Genomic DNA, 16,469 nt, shown 5'->3' with positions numbered 1-16,469 from the left:
CTTCCATGGTGCAAACCCTCTTGGCCTAGGCAGTCCTGGCAGGGGTGTTACTTGTCCAAAAGTCTTGGTGGAAATCAGTTACAGGGACCAAGTTTCCCATCTGTGTACAGACCTGGGCCAGTGTACCCAGGATGGCAAAATGACTCACTCAGAATGAAGGATCCCAGAGGGAGCAGACTCTGGGAGTCAGGGGTGATACTTCCTGAGATTCTCCGCCATTGCCACCCGCTCCCCCCCCACCCCCTGCCGCCCCCGAGATGTGCAGATGAGTGAACCTTGGCAGTGAGTGAACCTGAGCCTATGGTCTCTGTTCTGTTGCGCAATGTATGGTGAGCCCCACTTCTTTACAGTCCTCACTTGAGGGCCTCTTCTGACATCACCCAGCTCCTGCTGTCAGGAATAGCTTGGTAGTTTTCAGTCAGCGAAAGATGGCAAGAGGGACAGAAGCGACTGAGGAGGCAGGTATCTGAATGACTTGAAGCTACCCCAGCCAACAACCCACTTGTGTGCTGGAGAGTGGGAAAACATTCCCATGGCCTCATGAGAGGGGCTCTCACAAAGGAGAGCACTGAGAATTGAGAGGGCTGGCTCCAAGCCTGCCATCTTGGCAAAGATGGAGGAAAGAGCATGTGTCATGTAGACACCGGGGTTCTGGCTTGGAAGCCCTGAGTCAGTCTTCATTTGATGAGGGCCAGGCCCCCTCTCCTAAGGGCTTCCATCTGTATCTGGGCCTCACCCAGGTCAGGCGAGGGGGTGGGGCTGTTGTTCAGCATCATCCTTGGACCAGGTCCCTGGAAGTGGCAGTGTGACCATTTCAAAGGCTGGCATCGGGCATTTATCAGCTGGTTTTTGTGCAAAGCCTAGGCTGAGGTTGCACAAGAGAACATAAAAAATACCAGGGAATCCAAAATGCCTTTCTTTAACTAGGGTTCGGAATGTAGGCGGGGCGCTTATGTTTCCCCTTGGCCTCACTGAAGGAAAGGACAAATCTTAGCCCAGAGTAGGAGAAATACCTCCTGTGGGAAAATGGGGAACTTGAGAGACTCCAAGAGACTGGGTGCAGAGATGGAGTGTGCGTTCTGTCTTCTCTTTGGCATCTCCAAAGGCATTTAGAGCCTGTTGGCATGCCACAAAGTGTCAGGCAAGCTGATGAAGGGCCCACAGTATTGATGGCCACCACAGGGGAATGTAGAGAGTTTACTCAGCAGTGAAAGACGGGGGTGTATTCACACACTTAGCAACATTAAATCCCTGATGAAAATCTATAAAAAAAAAAAAAATCCTCAATCTTTATTTTAATACAGCTCTCATGACCCTTAGCTTCATGGTTGAACATTGCCAGAGTTTGACCCCATTATAAAATCTGTGTGCAATTTCTGTCTCCTAAGAGACAAATTCCTCTGGGCTTCCTTAGAGACCAACTCCCTGGAATCTGCTTCACAGCCAGTGGCTGGCGACTCAGCCTTGAGAACTACTGAACTTGAGGTGGACCCTCAACACTGATGTCTCTTTAGCCCCAGACCAAGCCAGCTTTGAAGTTATTCCCTAACTCTCTGCTGGGGACTGGCTGTGTGCTGTCACCGTCCTGTGAGGTCGGCGGTCACAGACTGTGAAGTCGGCCGTGTTAGGTGTCTCTAGAGGCTGTAATAAATAGAATCCCAATGACAGTTCATGTCAGAGACCCCTCACCATCAGACCACAGTACAACATCAGATTGCTAGTCAGCAAAGGGCTTTTGTCCTTCGATAATTTGTTATATGCTACTTTTATGGCAAATGACAAATGCTATGCTAATGTGGTCCCTTCATCCTACAGCCTAGAGTCTCCGCAGCTGACTGGAAGGTATGGAGAAGCTGAGATATCTTCTCATTCTTCTTCAATGTATACAAATACACGTAGCACTTGTCACTTTAACATTTTTAAGGAACATTAAATATGTTGACATTGTTTCATGTTTCTAACTAGAATTGTACCCATTAAACACTAACTCCCCACTCCCCCTTCCACAATCTGTCCCTTTGAGTTTGACCGTTCTGGCTCCTTATACAAACTGCACAGCATCTGCCCGTTTGTTACTGGCCTACTTCACTTAGCACACTGTCTTCAAGGCTTATCTGTGTTGTAGCATGTGTTCGCATTCTTTGCTTATCCATTCAGTGACTGAAAGACACCAGGGTCACCTCTGCCTTTCAGCTAGTCACACCCTCTTCTTAACCATCTTAGCCTGCAAGTGACTTCTTTCTGATCACATCTCCCAGGTGAACATATTGCGCAACCCCGCCTACATTCAAGGGGACCAGGAAATGCAGTCAGTCTGCAGCTGGTCGGGCAGCCATTTCTCAGAACCAACTCAGCCTGTGGAGGGTGAGGCAGTTTGTTGGTAGATAATGAACGGGCTTTTCAGTCCACACCTTCACCTTTGTACTTCCTGAAGCAGCTACTCCTGCTGGTCCAGGAGGAGAAATCATTTCCCAGGCTCAGTCCTAAGACAACAAAGACTCTGAGGTGTGAATGTACTTTAAATAAATAGTAACACGGGCATTTGTGCTGTCTTCAGCAGTTTTCAGTGTCGTTTTCATTTGCTACACAGGTTCAAGTTTTGTCTTTCATGTCTCATAGGGTGATATTTGTAGAGCCCTTGGCTCCCCAGTAAATTCAGTAATTAGTATTTATTGATTTTCATGGCAACATGAGGTATGTATTATTTCTTTATTTGTATATCTATTTTGCTTTAGAGAGAATTAAATAAATTTCTCAGTTCCCCAGATCATAAGTGGCAACTCCATTTCCCCATCACTGATGTCCTTCAAACGTGAAGTTCTCAAGCCAGCTGCTGTTTGATCCATCTCTTTCCACTCGAGGAAGTGGACATGAGCTGAGCCCCACTGGGAAGAGAGAACAGTCTTGTCACTCAGCTTGCCCTTTATTTGTCCCCCCAGGGAACGTCATCCACTGCTCCTGCCACTTCCCAGCATCATTCCTGGAGTCCCCTCCTGTGTTTCAGGTCCTGGAGATGGACAAGAAATCAGAAAGCATTCCTTTCCTCCAAAGTGTGCAGCAGCCAACCAGCAAAATGGCCATGTGGACCCAGAGCCCTCATACAATACGATGGGCCGTATAAAGCGACCTACGAAGTGCTGTGGGATTTGGATGATAGGCGATTAGTTTTGCCTGACATGTGGCAAATAATGGTAAGAGGTGACAACTGGCTTAAGGTGATGGCTCGGTGGTTAAGCGTGCCGAAAACCTGACTTCAAACCTCCAGCGCCTACATAAAAGCAGGGCATGGCTGCGTGCATGCCTGCAACGTGTGCTGTGCATGGGAGGGTGGAGACAGAGGATCACTGGGGCTCCCTGGCCACCAGCATGTCTCTAGGTTCAGAGAGAGACCTCAAGGAAGTAAGGAAGAGAGTGACAGAGGAGGACACTCAGTGTCCTCTGGCCTGTGTGTGTACTCACGAGTGCACACACCTTTAAGCAGATATGTGCGTATACCGCATGCACATACCATATACCTATACCATATGCACACAGCACACATAAACTCTCCCATACAACATATATTATAAATAATGAGTTAAATAAATTATTTAAAAGGTGACAACAGAGCTAGATGTAGATGGCTAGGAAATATTGGGAAGATCTGTTTCAGATAGAAAAAACAAACACGCCCTTAGCAATCTGGAAGAGTGCAGGTGTTTGAGGATAAAGGGCAGGTACAGCAGGGATGAAGTACAGTTGAAGAGAGGAGATGTGCACAGAGACACGAGAGGGAGCTGGTGTGGAGCAGGGGAAGAGCCGTGATTCTGCTGATGAGGTAGGGAGCAGGCTGTCTTTTACAATGTTTCCTCTGGCTGTGGTGCTAAACCAGCTCATTTCATTCCAGCCCTATTCATTTCTAGAGGACAGGGCCACTCCTGTCGTGCTGGGGTACCCCCCCCCCTCCCTGGCATACCACATTGTAGGAGCACTGGAAGTAGAGCGAAGGGCACCTGGAGATACTTATTCTCCCACAGTGACTCTCCCTGCCGATAAGGAAGACTTCCTGATAGACCTTCCTTTTGACTAATAGACTAAGCCAGCCCTGAGTTGAGTGTCTTGAAGCTGAGGTCTCTAATGACACCTGCAAGGACAGAATTGAAGCTTGGAGACACCAGGACCACTGTGGTTTGTCCCTTGTCCCATAGTGCCAGTGTGCAAGAGACAGGGAGAGACAGAGGTGCTTGTTAGCAGAAGGTGTCACCTACCACAGGTCCTCCCAGACACTGCGCTCCCATGATACCTGCGTCTTTATGGCTCTGACAGTAGAGCATGATGCCAAGACTTGTGTTTCTAAGTAATCGACAAATGGAGGCCAAAGCCAAAGGCCTTCTGGATTGACAGTGGATGTGTGTCAGGAAATTGAAGCCTGAAGACAGCAGCTGTGCTGCCCAAGATGCCACGGGCCGCAGCGCTTCCTCTCAGACCTGCGTGGGAAACTCTGTCTTCCTGTGGACAGGGCCCACCTGGGGTAGAAGCCCCACTCTTTTCTGTGACCTTGGGAGGGATTAACCTCTCTGAGCATCAGCTCTATAGTGTGAAAAGTGCCTCGTGCATAGTGCTCATTAGGATTAAATGGCAGCATTGGTATGAGCACCCCTTGCTGTGGTTCTAGGCGACACCAGGATGTCATTATGAGTCCATATGCTCCAAGGTCAAGGGTCCTGTACCTTCATGGCTGCATTCTCCAGACCTTGCCTGCCTAGAGCTCAAGGATGGAAAGGGAGCTTACCTCACGCTGCTGCAAGCCTTTCTTTCTTGCTTTCCCTCTTTCCCTTGATGTGATGATATATACAACAGAAATGGATAACAGAGGGGCTCAGTTGGTAATGCTTGCCCAGCATGCAGGAGGCCCTATGCTCTGCCCCCCAGCACATGTAAACCAGGAGCTGTGGTTCAGTCCTGTAATCTTAATAGTCCTTACATGTAGGGGGTAGAGGCAAGAGGATCTAAAGTTCAAAGTCATTCTCAGCTGCATGGTGAATGGTATATGGTGAATGGCTCCATGGTGAATGGTATATGGTGAATGATACATGGTGAATATGGTGAATGGTACATGGTGAATATGGTGAATATGGTGAATGGTACATGGTGAATGGTATATGGTGAATGGTTCCGTGGTGAATGGCTGTATGATGAATTCCAGGCCAGCTTGGAATACTTCAGTCCTTGAAAGAAAAAGGAAGAAAGAAGTGAAAGATCAAAGCCTTTCAAATTGATCCCTGGGCTCGTCTGGGCTGAGCTCACATCTCGTTCACCACCTCCCCAGCATCTCCAGGAGCTGCACATGAAGCTCACACATGGTTATTTTGAAGGTTTTGATTACAGTTTTATTATTTTTATTTTGACTGTGTAGGGGCATGGCTTGTTCCACTGTGTGTGTGTGCATAGGCCAGGGGGCGACATGGGGAAGTAGGATCTCCCCTCCCACCATGTGGGTCCAAGGGACAGGACTTGGGCCATCAGGCTTGGCAGCAAGTGCCTTTGCCTGCTGAGCCGAGCTGAGCCGTCTTGTCCTCTTGGGAGTTTATTGTTTTTAATGTCTCTGTGGCCATGTTTAAAGCAGTCATTCTTAGTACAACCCTTCCTACTCTGTGGGCTGGAGTTACTACCCAGGATGTGTATGCTTTCGAGATTCTTAATACAAGGGGAAGCCAGAATATGCCATCAATCGACTATGAAGTGGTAAGCCAGCTGGAGTGAAGTCCTCTTATGAGCTAGTTTACCCGAAAAGCTCTGGCTAGACACCTGCACTGTGCACACTTCAACTGTAACAATCACTGTGTAAGAGGCACTTTCCACACCATAGAGCGGATGTGTAGAGAGGTTACTATCTCCAATGTCACAGGAGGAGAGGGCACAGTGTTGGAGGGTTACCATACAGGTCAGCACCCAGCTGCCCACAGGGTAGCCCTACAGGGGCCGTGGCACTGTGTGCTCTGTGATTAGTTCTTACTGCTGGATATTGAAAATATAGTCAAGCTACTGGGCATCTGGCTTCCCCTCCCCAAACTGGCCCTCACTAGGATCCATTTCTCATATATAAAAGTTGTACAATGCCATTATGAACTAATTATACATGGTACTTCAATTTGATACAAGACTCAGGAAAATTAGATTCCCCCATTTGTACGTGTCACTATAATGGCAAGATCTTTGATTCAAATGTTGATTTCATCTTCCTAATTTTTTTTTCCGGCATCAAAATGATTTTATATAGGAAGTCAGAGGCCTGCTTCCTCTGACTCTTGCAGGGTCTGTGGCTATGATGACATTCAGAAATTGGGGCAGAGGCCATGACTAGGTCTCATACAACTCTTAAATTCCTGACTGACCTTTGCAGGGTATTGGGGTGCAGGAGTTATTTTTTAGGGAGCAGAGATGAGGAAGTGAAGAAATGGCATAGGAAGGCTCAGGATAAGGGACTTTTGAGTGAAAGTTAGAGGAAATTGGATTTGGGGTCAGGACAGTGAGGAGCTGTCACAGCTGGAGTCATCCGGTCCTGGTAGAAGTAGTGGGCTGCCTGTCACAAGGTAGAGGCTGGACAACCCCCAAGCTAGATCAGAGTTTGGAGCAGATAAACTTACAGCCCTTTGCACTGAGCCAAAGTTGTATGGCTTGCAGCATTATCTGTCATGAACTCAACTCCACCTGCCCAGCTGGAGATAGTGAACGATACTCAGAGCCCTGGGTGGCCACTGATGAGTACCTGCAGACTCACACATGAGCCCCAAAGGCAAGTGAGCATGGCCTTGGGAGCTGGGTCTCCGAGTGGCGACTCCAGCTGATGACTCAGAAATTCCTTCCATCCCCAACACTGGAAACTGGTGATGCTGGTTTGTCTTGTTCTAATTATTATCTAGATGACTATTTGGCTCATTCCTGGGCAAGGCTTGAGTCAAGAAAGACCTGTTAATTAATTGAATCGAGGTTATATAATCACATTTGGGCACTTCAATGCACAGCAATTATGTTGGAGCCCAAGCACCTTGGTACACAAGGAGGTAGTCCTAATGTCAAGAATGCATGCTCATGCGTGAGGCTTAACCCCCAAAGCAGAAGGTGGGGCACCCTGGCACTCCTGTTTCGCTGAGGTTGGGTGAGGTTGTTACAGTAGTTATTGCTCTGGATGCCTTCTGAGAAGAGGCTGGAAATATTTCAAGCAAGTCTACCTCACTCCAGCTTATGGGCCCCATTACATTTGGAGCATGTCAGTGTAGCATTTGGCTTGGCTTATGAGTATACTGTCCGAATCTGCAGGAGGGGCCTGGGCCTTCTGGTCACCAGCATTTCCTTTCCTTTCCCACCACAGACATATGCCGTATGTGAGGCCTGCCTCGTTGTCACCTGTATCCCTTTCTAGCTTCCATCTTTAGCCCTAATATCTTCTAAGTTTGCGCCCCTCAAACATCAGCCTTCTCTACGAGAAGAGAGGAAAACAGAAAACAGGTAGTTGGAAAGTTACTGACGAGTTGATGGGGGACAGGCAAGGTACAAGGTCTTCAGGAAGGCGTGGGCTGTGGTTGGAAGCCTTTGCTACTCAACTCTCTAAGATTCGGCCGGGCTAAACGGTTTCAGAGGGCTCCGGCCCAGAGCCTCCCCATACTGTCTGCTGTCTTTACTTGAGAATGAGAGCTCAGATGCCCAGTCTCTGCTCAGTGTCTGGATCTGACCCTGTAGCAGCCTTGGCACTTCACAGTCAGATGCGTCATAAGCACCCGATGATCTCCCGTGTCCGTGTTCAAGCCCCGCTCTCCTCACTCTCTGGGTTGAACCTTATCCCGCGGAAGGCCAGACTGACACTCTGGTTCTCTAACGCCCCAGTCTCATTGTGCTCCCCATGCAGTCAGGAGGCTGCCTCTGCAGAGGGACCTCCTAGAGGGAATTTTATCTTCACTGCCCTCCAGGAGCGGGAAGGAGGGCAGAGTTGCCACACTCAGGGAGGAGCCCCTCACTCGAGGTGGAGTCCTTGGGGAAGGTTTCACTGTAAGCAAGTGGCTGAAATGTGTCATGTGTGGATGAGCTTTTCTGTACCCTGTACACAGCCTCTACCAAAGGACACTGACTTCAGACAGACCAAATGAGATCCAAGCTGATCTCTTCCCATAGATGACAGAACCAGACGATTCTCCGTAGGCTGACTTTGGATTGCTCTTTCCTAGGCAGAAACCATCTTAATGGCTTGTGTCTGGAACTGGAGGTCTTGATGGAAACATTTGACTTGATGTGGTTTCTTGGTCTTTTGAAATTTAGCTGTCAATGGCTCTTACTTATTCCAGGCCATCCCTCCATCTCCTTCCCCTCAGGGCATCTATGATAAAACCAAACCCACAGCATGTGGCAGGGCTGGTGGGAATGCTGCATCTAGGTGGGCATGTGGATGCAAGTGCAGCAGAGCAGGGCTGAGAAAATGTTCCAGCCAACCCTTCCATGCTGGGAACTCAGCCACCAGAGCTACCACAGACAGGCAGCAGACTCTGCTCCATTGTCTGGAAGTTCAGGTTAAAGGCCATACCACGGTGCCCAGAGCTCAGAGGACAGTGAAGCTCATCCACTTGATAAACTTCCACAGACAGTGCTCTGGTCCCAGGTCATAGGAAGGGGTAAAAAACTGCAGTCCCTTGTCCTGGAGCTCTGGGCCGATGCTTGTAGGTCACAGCTGAAGCACTGTGGTCTGGGCTCAAATTTGCTTGCATCATTCACTCAGAGGGCACTGGCCAGTGGCTGTTTTCATATGACACAGATCCCCAGGGGTTCCTGCCTCCCCACTATGACCTTTTCAAGAATGACTTTTGCCACAGGTCCATAGAGACAAGTAAAGCCTTTCTCCAGTGATGTCATGGGGAATTTTAAACTTCCAAGAAAGGAAATGCTGTGACTGGGAAAGCAGTCCGCTCAGTGTATCCCTCTCAGTGTACTCCCAGCTCTGTGGGCAGAGGAAGCAGCCACAGAGCGGTTAAACACGCTAAGAGAGAAGACCACTTTGCAGCTGTGAGATCTGGTCCCTTTCTCTTCACTAAACTGTATGGTTCTGCCTCCAATTCCAAAACATGAGGTGACCAGATCCAGGGTTCAAATGTCTAAGTGATTGTTTGGGAGCAGCTGTTTAAAAGCAAGATGGGGGTGGGGTAATAGCTGGAAAGATGGCTCAGTGGTTAAGAGCACTTGCTGCTCTTCTGTAGGACCCAGGTTCAATTCCCATGGCAGCTCACAACTGTCTTTAACTCTAGTTCCAGAGGATCCAACCCCCTCTTCTGGCGTTCCTGGGCACTACACTCACATGGTGCATAAACATACACACAGCAAAACAACCATATACACAAAATAAAAACACATGAATCTAACAGCAGCAGAGGGAGCTGGACACAGTGGTGCATGCCTGTAACCAGCACTTAGAAGGTGGTATGGGAGGATCAGAGGTTCCCAGTCATCCTCCACTGTCTAGTGAGCTCCAGGCTTGTCTCATGAGACTGGCTTAGGGGAGAGGATTTGGGCATGAGTCCCTGTCCATTTTCCAGCAGTACTTTTGGAAATAATTGTAGTTCTGCCCTTCTTTTAAAGAATGTTGAGTTTAACTGTCCTTTTTCCTGTCTGCTGTTCTTTTATCTTTGAATTTTCCTGTTACTTAGCAACGCCCAGATCTAACACAAACTCCTTCTACCAGCCTTCCATCAATGGCCACTGAAAAATTTACCTCTTCCTCCTCCAGCTCCCATTACACTTCTGGTTTTTGGTTTTTCGAGACAGGGTTTCTCTGTGTAGTTTTGCACCTTTCCTGGAACTTGCTTTGGAGACCAGGCTGGCCTTGAACTCACAGAGATCCACCTGCCTCTGCCTCCCAAGTGCTGGGATTAAAGGCATGCTTGTTTTATTAAAAAATGTTTCAAAGATCAACTATTAGTTTGTTCTGTGAACATAACAGAAGTAGGTTAGGCATCAATAAATGACTACATATATTGTGAATCAAATTATATATATATATATTTATATATGTATTATGAATCAAGAAGAAATTTTAAGAGAAATTAGAAAATATACTAGGTTGGGGATCTATCTCTGTGGTAGAGTGCCTACTTAGCATGGCCACGGCATTGGACTGGTGTGTGTGTGTGTGTGTGTGTGTGTGTGTGTGTGTGTGTGTGTGTATGTGATGTTCTAATTGAATGAAAATGAAAATTCATTAGTACCTTTAAAAAATTGTAGGGTGCAGATAAAGCAACACTTAGAAATTCATAATTTTAATTTGACAATATTAATAAAGAACAAAGATTTAAAATTAATAACTCAAATTTCTACTGTAAAATATAGAAAAGCTAAAGAAATTAAACCCAAAGAAGATAGAAGGAAATAATAAATATAAAATTAGCAAGAAAAACACTGGAAAAATAAGCTGCAAAGATTTTTTAACAAAGTGAAAAAATGGTTCTCTGAAAAGTTTCATAAAACTGATTAATAAGAAGAGAAAATACAAATGACAAGGACAGGAGATCACAACTGATCCCACACCACCATGATAGTCTGTGCAAGCTGTGAGCGATTTTGTGCCAACACTAACAGGCGAAGCAAACCAGTACTTTGAAACCACAGCTAGTAAAAAGAATCAGCACAGCTGGGGAGATGGCTCAGTGGAGGTCAGTGTTTGCGGAGTAAGCACCGGAACCTGAGTTCAATCCTAGACCCATGGAAGGAGCAGGACATTCTGTGTCTGTAACCCCAGCCCTGGGGAGATGGGCACAGGGGCTCCTTGTTTCATGGTGCCAGCTGGTGTAGTCATCTGGTGATACCCAGGGTCAGTGAGAGACCCTGCTTCAAAACACAAGGTAGTGAGCAATAGAGGAAGACTCCACACATGACATAATATTCATGGTGTGTGTGCACTTGCACACACATATTCACATATATGTACACAACATATACACACCAAAGAGAGGAGATAACATAAGAAGAAATAGAAAATTTGAAAGATTATGTGTTTTACAAAGAAATGGAATTGTTAAGTGGGTCCCACAAAGGAAATTCCAGTCCAAGGTGATTCTCTGTGAGTTCTATTAAAACAAAGATACAAATCTTACATAAACAATTTTAAAAACACAAATCTTACATAATTTAAAAAAGAGAGGAGAAAGGAAAATGTCCTAATTCATTTTATAAAGTTACCATAACTTTGATATCAAGACCTAGCAAAGAAATGAAAAGAGGCCGGGAGGTGGCGGCAGTGCATGCCTTTAATCCCAGCACTTGAGAGGCAGAGCCAGGTGAATCTCTGTGAGTTCGAGGCCAGCCTGGACTACAGAGTGAGTTCCAAGAAAGGCACCAAAGCTACACAGAGAAACCCTGTCTCAAAAAACCAAAAAAAAAAAAAAAAAAAAAAAAAGGACAGATGAAGATAGCTATGGACATATGGACATAGACGCAGAATCCTTCAGACAGCCAGCAAGTGGAATTCAGTCACGATGACAGTACATTATGACTAAGGGACTTACTTCAGAAATGTAAAGTTGATATAATATTGGAAAAATTATTCAATGTAATTCAAAACAATTATAGAATAAAGCATAAAATGCCATGTAGTCACCCCAGTGGAAACAAAATTAGCATATGACAAAATCTGCTACCATCCTAAGCTACAACAGAAACTTTCTCAATAGACAGATACACACACACACACACACACACACACACACACACACACACACCAAATAAAAACCTATAAGGGATTATTGAAAGGTATCAAGCCAGATCTACAAAACACGGATTCACAGATTACAGGATGTAATGTTGTCATATGTCAACTTTAATTAAAATAGCCTAAACATTCAGTATAATATGACTTGCAATCTCAACAGGCTTTTGTAGAGATTGATGGGCTAAGCCTATTGTTTATTTATTTGTTGAGACTGGGTCTTATTATATGGCCCAAGTTGGAATTAAATTCTTGATCTTCCTGCTTAGTATTCTGAGGATCTGGGACAACAGGTATCACATAGGTCTGGCTTTTGCTTGAAACTTAAAGGGAAATACAAAAGACTCATAATAGCCAAAGCCAAAGGATTCCTACCACCTGATAACAATACTTAGGAAGCTACTGTAATAAAGGCAGATTGTTATTTAGATAAGGTCACATAAATAGTTCAATTAAACAGTATAGAAGTATAGAGCTATACATATGTAGAATATAGACACATATGAAACACTAAAATTCTTTAAGTTTTTGAGAGAGAACTTAGGAGAACACTTTCCTGAGGTTAGACAAATTTTTCTTAAAGAAAATAATCACAAAAGAATGATAAATTAGTACAATTAAAATCTGATCATTAAGATAAGCCATTGAGAATATAAGAAAGACACATTGTTACAGGGTAGGAAATGGTCACAGAATGCATCTGAGGAAGGGAGGACCTGAAACTGTAATGTAGGAGGACCTCGTATAAATCAGTACCAAAAAATGCAACAGACAAAAATGTAAATAACAGTCAGAGATTGGAACAGATAGTTCATCAAAAGATAAATGAATGGAAAACAAACACATGACAATATGCCCAGTATTCATAGTCATCAGGAGAATGTGTACTGAAGTCACAAGGTGATACCATCTCAAACTCACTCTTAATTGCTAAATTGAAAGCCCTTAATATGAGTCAACTGGACTTCTCTCATATTTCTGGTTGTACAGATGGTATTGCCACCTTAGGAAAACATTTGGTGATTTTTTTATAAACTTAAGCAAGAACCACCCTGCAATCCACCAATTCCACTCATGGGTATTTACTCAAGGGAAATGAAGTATATATCTGAAAGAAATGGGGTGACAATGTTCATGAAAACTTTATTCATAACAACTGTCCAGCTTAAATAACTCAGATACCAATCAACAAGATGGATCAACAGTCAGACGATAAAACACTGCTTAGCAACCTCACCATATGCACATACATTCATATTGCCTTTTATTTTCTGTCTCTGTTTGTCTGTCTGTCTGTCTGTCTATCCATCTTCCTCATTCCCCACAGGGGCTTGAATATACTGCCAGGTCCCCACTGAGGGTCAGTCCCCTGCCCTGTTCCCCCTAGGGACAAAATGGTTCAGGAAAGAAAGGGAAGCATCAAGGAGAGGAAGAGAAAAAAGATGATGTAACGACTGAATTATCACCATTCTATAACTTAAGATCATTTCCTTCTAGGTGCTGTCTCTCTCACACACGTGAGTGTGTGTGTAAAATTTACAGTCAGGTAGGTGGGGGGAAGCAAGGAATTTTCTTAACCAGAAGTTGTGGTGGTATTTTGTTTGTGTTCTGACAAATAAAGCTTGCCTGAAGATCAGGGGGCAGAGCTAGCCACTAGTTAACCATAGAGGCCAGGCAGTGGTGGCACACACCTTTAATCCCAGCACTAGGAAGGTGGAGACAGGAAGTGGTATGGCTGGGCGGAGAGAGGAATATAAGGCGGGAGGAGACAGGAGCTCAGACTCTTTCAGGCTGAGGAGTTGGAGAGGTGAGCAGTGGTGGCTGTGGCTTGCTCTTTTGTCTCTCTGATCTTTCAGCATTTACCCCTATATCTGACTCCGAGATTTGATTATTAAGACCAATTAGGATTCATGCTACAAGAAATACAGTTCTCTCTCTAAGAGAAAAGCGTCTCATTCTCCTGGAGGCATACATTCAAACAGCCGCCAGTTTTAAAAATAATTTTTCTTTTTCTTTAACATTGAGTCTCTGTGTCAAAAGCATTGCTCTTTCTGCTGTGACTCCTCTGAGCTTTTGGGAGTTGTGAGAGGTAGAAGAAATTTGACTGAAGCAGTGATGGGCCAGTAACTCATGGGAAGGCTCAGTCAGCTAACTGAGATTTTCCTTAAGCCAACGAGTATAAGTTATCTGCCATAAATAAAGCAGAAGCTTCAACTTGCTTCTAAAGATGGATTCTGTTGCCTTGGCAACCCTTAAGACGCTGGTAGACGCTGGTAGATGCTGGGCATGGTGGTGCACGCCTGTAATCCTAGCTAGCACTTTGGAAGTGGAGATAGGAGGATTACAAATTCAAGGCCCTCTTGGGCTACATATTCAGATCACATCTCAAACAAGCACAAGACCTTCTAAACTATACTCCCAGTTGCTGCCAAATCTCCAGAGAGTTGGCTCTGAGCAGCAGAAAAGCCACCAACTTCTCTCTCTGTTCCTTCAGCTAGAGAATGTTTGTGGCATTCTCATCTCCCAGTGATGTGAACTCTTCTTGGGTCAATGGACAAAAAGAACAAAATGGTAACAGGGCATTCATTTTAACACCCACACCTGAAAACTCCAAGGCTCGGTTTGGTAGGCTTTCAGACATAGTCCACGTGACGTCATCCACAACCATAGGTCCGTTTCTGTTTTCTGTTGTTTTTCTTTAAGCGGGCTTTCTGTGCTTGGTGGCTCTGTAGCCACATACCGACAGTCTCCTTGTTTCACGTCATTCACAGAGGGGACCCTTTCTGAGTCATTCCAATGAAAGTCTTGTGATCAGTTGTGAACTTGATTGATCAGGTCAAGGATGTATCCAACCCTGGGCCAGTGCCATGTATAGGGATGAAACATATCAACTGTCCAGGCCAGGCTTAGGTCTCCACCCGAGGGGAAAGAAACCAATCAATTGTGCCCCCAGTGCATCAGGGTCCTGCCCGCATGCATGGGTAGTTCCTGGTCACTGCTCTGCTCAGCACCAGTGAGTTTCCAAGTGGAAACAATGGATTTTCAGATAAAGGCCTCCTTTGACCTATCGTGAAAAAGCTGCTGGTACAGAGTGTCATATCCGTGACCACGGAGAGGGAATTCAAGCTCCTTCTGTCCTCACTCTTGGGTAAAAGGACGCAGGTCTTCCGCAGTTGACTCTCCCGTAGGAGTGTGAGCATCTGCACAGCAGATGCTGGGAGAGCCCCAGCAGCATTCCCCGGGGCCTCTTTACTGTGTGAACAGCAGCCAGGCTGTGGCTGCACACGGCTGCCTCTGCCCCAGTGTGTCCCATCTGTGTGCGCAACAGGCAAGTCCCAGAGCATCAGCACCTCCCCGGCCTGCCCGTGGATGTCAGAATAGAAACTACTCCAAAGGAGAAACTGGGGTGACTGTCCACACCGACTCGCAGAGTCTAGCAGCAGAGTGTGTGTGTGTGTATGTGTGCACACGCGTGTGCATGCACATTTGTCTTTCCCCCTAAAGATCAGTTTTGTCGTCTGTCCAAACTCTTCTCTTTCCCCTTGGAAAAGTGTCTTTTTCTAATGAGGTACGTTTCTCACCCCCGCCCCCACCCCAGATCCAGGCGGCCCATGGAAGCCGTCCTTACACAATTCCACTGTCTCAGCCTCGGGCATTGGTATAGAATGTAAAACAGATTACTCAGGAAGAACCAATTTCTTTCCTGAGATGTTTCCAACTGCAACAAAGAAACCTCCTTGCCCAGGAGTATGCAGCCCCTGTGAGACAAGACTCCTTTCCTAGGCAGGCATAGCTCTTGTCTATGGAAGCCTTCCTGTCATGAATGGATGCATCTTCTGTGGGTGCCATGGCCAGAGTGGGAGGACAGCATGCTGGCTCTACATCTCGGCCACGTTCAGCCTGGCCAAGGCCTATACCAGGCACTTCATATTCTTGGAATGCCTGAGTGAACAATGACATGTGTCAGATCAATGGCCACCTCACCTTTTTGAGAAGCACCATCATCTCTGAGGAACTTTCTTATCAGGCCCATGACCCAAATAGCGTCCGTGGAACAAACCTTTCTCCTGGCCCACGTTCCAAAGAGAATGGATGGCAGGGCATGTACAAAAATGCCTATGTGCTGGGACTGAACACAGCCATCTTAAGAAGGCGGAGAAGCCCTGTGAATAAAAAAGTGCTCCAGCTGGGCATGGTGGCACATGCTTGTAATCCTAGCACTTCGGAGGTAGAGGCAGGAGGATCACCACAAGCTCAAGGCTGTCCTGGTCTATAGGCTGAGTTTCAGGCCAGCTAGGGCTACCTAGCCATGAATCTCTCTCCATAAGAGCAAACAAATAGTCCTCCAGGTGCATGTCCGATGGAGAGCAGAGCAACAGAGAGGAGCCGATCCTGATGGTGTGAGCGAGAAAAGGTTTGGGGAGCTCTCCTCTCGTTTATGTCGCTGTGATGACACTGGGGTACTGACCCCAGAAGAAAGCAACCGAGAGGAGGAAGGAAGGGTTTGTTTGGCTTACTCTACGCTTACAGTCTGTCTTTTCAGGGAAGCCACAGCATGAACCGTGACAGCCACATCCACATCAAGAGCAAAGAGAGAATTAGTGGGTCCTTACTGACTGGGCTGCTCTCTGCTAGCTTTGTCCTCTGTACTGTTTAGGACACCCCATCTGGCCAAGGGAATGGCATTTCCCACAATGCCCTGGGTCTACCTACAGGAGTTAATCATCAAGACTGTCTTCCACAGACA

Source organism: Peromyscus californicus, unplaced genomic scaffold (assembly GCF_007827085.1).
Source record: "Peromyscus californicus insignis strain IS unplaced genomic scaffold, ASM782708v3 Scaffold_13__1_contigs__length_99412109, whole genome shotgun sequence".
NCBI lineage: Eukaryota > Metazoa > Chordata > Mammalia > Rodentia > Cricetidae > Peromyscus > Peromyscus californicus.
This window is presented reverse-complemented; position numbering follows the sequence as displayed.